This window comes from Monomorium pharaonis, chromosome 4 (assembly GCF_013373865.1).
Source record: "Monomorium pharaonis isolate MP-MQ-018 chromosome 4, ASM1337386v2, whole genome shotgun sequence".
Lineage (NCBI taxonomy): Eukaryota > Metazoa > Arthropoda > Insecta > Hymenoptera > Formicidae > Monomorium > Monomorium pharaonis.
Window position 1 is genome coordinate 22,249,014 of NC_050470.1, and position 4,669 is coordinate 22,253,682.

Below are 4,669 nucleotides of genomic sequence, written 5' to 3' on the forward strand. Positions count from 1 at the left end.
CATTCATTCGTTGGATTTTTATGTTTCTGATAAAAATCGCAGTAAAATTATTTTTTATGAGTACTCAGGAAAGGATATCAGAGAGGAACGTAGGATGATTGGCGAATTGAAATATCGGACAATTTAATTCACTATGCTAAATCGAGTAACATTTTTTTATCGAATATTTAAATGTACATACACATTTCAACGTTATTGATTATTCTCGAGGAATGCATTGTTAAAAATTGCCAGCGATAAGGGTACTTAAAATAATTCGCTCTAATAAATAATAACTTCAATTTGTAACTGTCCATATTGATTGGTTGTTGCATGGAGCGTGCCGTTGCACGCGGTAAAAAAAAAAAAAAAAAAAGTCCGCCGGAAGTAATCTGCCGGTACGTGTTATTCGACGCGAGAGAATAAAAATTACTTATGACAAATGACCCGGAAGTAACGCTCGATCCGCGTTTAGTTTTCCGTACTAGTTCCTCCGCATATCGGAGCATCGATTCCCCTCACATTACCGTTGGGCTTCCGAACTTGGAAACGATTACGCCCGGGATCCCGGCGGCTCAAGTCGAAGATATTAAACGATTTCGTTTCGCCGGCTAAATACTCTCGCGGATATAGCCGGGGCACTCACTCCGAACTCGATTAAAATGTTCGGAAACTTTAGCTGGAAGGGTTCGCGGCTCCAAGCGCCCGTGGGGCTCGATTCGGATGAGGGTTGGCGGCGCGGCAGCCCCGTTCGGGAAATTCACGAAGACGATGAGCGTATGAGCGGGGCGAATCGGCGATCCCGGGACTTCGCGGCGAGGAGAGCGAGATCCGTTCGCCGCGGGCCGACCGGCCAACTTGGCTTTTATAATGAAACTCTTCATGGTCGGTAGTAGTGGAAGTCGCCGCAAGTAGTTCGCCGCAGTGTCAAGATTTAGAGCGATAGTTGTTACGGCCAAGTTCTCCCCTTCCGGTCTTCTACGGTGGCGACTTGCGGTATTTTCTCAGAGTCTACGCTTCTCATTCTCTCTCTCTCTCTCTCTCTCGTTCTCTCTTCCTTCTCCTCTTTCGGTACCTCCTCGTCTCGCCATTTCCGTCGTAACTTTCATCCCGACCTCCGCCATCGAATCCGACGTGGCACAAAGAGCCACTTTCTGGAAACATCCTTATACGCCCCTCCAGGGAGGAGATGAATCCTACGGTATGCTTGAAAGCGGGTTAACTGTTGCTCGCTTTCGATTACTATCCTGTAATTGAACGCTAAGAGAATACCGTTGAAACGATCAAAGTTTTCGATTGTTTCGATATTTCTTTGGAATTGATGCGTCTCGCTCATTAAATTTCCAATTTGCTCGCAATATAAGCCATTTAACCCTAATTCTACATTGTAGGGTAGAATAACTTCCATTGATTTTTGATTTCAGTTTTAGACTAGTTTTTTTGCTTAGATTCATGAATTTTTTCACTGTTTTAAATTTCAAATTGCCCCAAAATTACTTTTGGACATTATTTTTAGAAGTTTGAAGAATGTTATAAAATTTTCTTGAGCCAAAATGTTTAATAATATACGAGTAATAATTATTTAAAAAGGCTGGGGTGTATCATCCACCCCTTGTGTGGAATACTGAATTATTTGTAGTGTGCAGGATCACGGTTAAAGAAAACACACGCGCATTGTAATATAATTTTATTCATTTAACAGCGACTTTTTACTTGAACCCGCGACACGTCGAATAACTTTCGAAATAAATTCGTGGAAAAGATACATAGGCACGATCTGACCGAGTCGCGCTGCACGGGGGAAAGTCGGAGGGGGAAGTCACGCGAGGCGGAGTTTCAACCCCTATTTCAAGTACGTAACGATTAATCCGAAAGAAACCGAGCGACGTGCGCGATACGTCGCGCTTTTAGCGGCGGATGAACTAATTCCCCCGAGAGTGGCCGTCGTTGTACACGCAGTAACGCATCTCTCGCGCGTGCTCTCACCCGTCGTGATAAAGATACTTTATGCGGCGGGTAAAGACCGCGCGTTTAATTAGACGGGCGATACACAATCAAAATTATGCGCGCGGCCCACGGCGCCGCGACGTGTAAACATGTGTTTGCATAAATCAGAACGCTAAAGAGATTAGCCACGTGTCGGGTCACGCGCGCGAAAGATACGTGGGCGCGCACGACCCTCTGTCTCCGGTCGGAAAAGCTATTCCCGTGGAAAAGTGACCGCCGGTGGCGCGTCACCCTTAGCGAGCACCCGAGCAGTCGTTACGGCTTCTCCCGTTACATAACTTTTGGATTTCGTGTGGAATCTCCCGGAAGCCGCGAATTGTCTCGCCTAATGTTGCCGACAGACGTTACCCTCGCACGAACTTCGGGGAATCTCCGGACATACTTCCTGAGCGAGATACGTTTCGTCTGATTTGCGGCCGGCCGTTCGTGGATTAGTTCGCGAAATTAGTTCGGGCGTCGTCGGGTTAATCTGCGCGCCCGAAATTATAATGTTATAGAATCTTATGTGGTTTTTTTTCTCACGTTATTATTTAGCGAAAGATTTTTTGGCTACTTTATCGAGTTTTTTTAAATATCATTTTAATGTTTGCCACTTTGAGGTATAATAAACTTGATTGCATTAATTGCACATTTAAATTTTGTTACTCATATTTGAACTGGAAATTTTTTAGTTTAAGCAATCCTCTTTAAAAAAATGTTGTTAAATGTCTTTTTCGTGGCTTACCACATTTTTTTGCCGGAGAAAAAGAAAATTGTCATTAACTTGAAGCGTGCATTACTCAGACATTTTTCGTCACGAACGGGGCAGCTTGCGCTTTATCTCGTTGAGGTTGATTTCACAGGCGGGAGAGATTTCGTCGATTAATCTTCGAAAATATTTGACGGCGGTAAAGTTCTGATCGAAGAAACCGTCGTGTAGTCGGTGACGGCAGTGACAGTCTAAAATACACGCGCTTCGTATTCCACGGGTAATACTGATTGGCACTTAACTACGCATGAGTTCGTCGCTCTCTCGCCGGCGAAAGACTCGGTGAGTGTCTGCGCGATAAGTTTGGCGCTTCGACGTGAGGCGAGACGCGGTAAAGTTCGATCGAAACTTCCGGGAACACTTAAGAACGCGTCTTGGCTTCCGCCAAATTCGCGGCGCAGGGTTCCAGCTGGGAGTATAGCTTACCCCCGGAGCGCGGGGCGCGCAGGAAGATTGACAGAGAAAGGGGAAAGGGAGAGCACACAACGATATATAAAGTAGCACGTAATTTTCGTGAGTTTCAGAAGTTGCGTGCTGCCGAAGACAATCGTCGCCGTAATTGTCGGTAACACGGTCTCGCCGTTCGCAGAGGGAGGTAATTTTATTTTAAATTTATAAAGTGACACAAACTCGCTAGATTTTCCCGTGCTCTTTTTTTATTAAATGAATAATAAACAAAGTTATATATATACGCGTAACGATTCCAAAATTCGAACACTTTGAACAAGTGGTTGTTTCATTATTAATTATGTAAATTTTTGATATTGCGTGCGCAAAAAAAGTTGTCTTATCTTAAAAAGTAACAACGAAAAAGTTAATTATATTTTTCGTAATATTTCTTTTGCCGAATGGTAAAAGATTAAGGATAAATTCACTGTGTATGCATAACGGATTCGAATTAAAAATTCGAATACTTCGGATAATTGGCTGTTGCAATTAATTATGCAAGTTCTTGGTATTGTTTGCGCAAAAGAGTTGGCTCGTTAAAAAAAAAAATAATTAAAAAGAATCTTTCCGACCGTAGAAAGTGAGCGTTTACTCTTTCGTCGCGGTACATTCGTCTTCAAACGGCCGAGCTATGCCTTTGAAGCAAGGTATCCTCGCAGCTAAATTTTAATGAGCGAGCGTGCAGTGCGCTGCTGTATGCATCTCCTTAACGCTCCGGAACTTTATGCGCATTTACCGAGCACGAAATAGTAAGCTAAGGCTTCGGGGATTGTTATTTATCGAGCTTTAATTTTGTCGAGACAAATATTATTTCCCGATACAGAACCATCGTGGCGGGTGGGAGCTATTGATTTACGTAAAATTGCAACATACCTAATACGTTGAATTTAACTGGGCGCCCTTGCAGCAGTTTGTTTGAAGTTGTCATCCCGTTGCTTCAATGAAAAGCAAACGCGTGCTTCGCTTCTCATTGCATATGTTTTGCTCCTAAAGGGCAAAGCTTTTCGCTTTAAATTGTCAACAGCTTCCGACTTCAAAGATATAAAGACATAATGGTGAACGGGGTAGCTTGCAAAAAGAAAATCACGTTTGAGTGAGGGCCCCCGTTTGCATCCCATGCAGATCGTGCGACTTGCGTTATCTGCCCAGCTTTATAGAGCCGTCCGTAAATTGTCCTCGTCATTATCGTCCGCGGGAGTGCATTAGAGTGGAGAGTACATTTCGGGAAACGACGAAACGTTTGTACGTATCCTGGTGGTTGTTAACTTTTCGAGTTAGCGACCGAGATAAGAGTCGGGTACGGTATGGTCGAATGGCACTTAGGTTTGGAGTGGACTGACGATGGGCGCCTGTGCAAATGTCTCCCGTCTCTACACCTCATTTCCCATTAGCGTGTGTTAGGAAAATGGCGGCGTCGTGAGAATTGCACTGGCAAAGTACAATTAGCGCCGTAACGTAAGGCGTTGAATTCTGCGTTGACCACGCAGA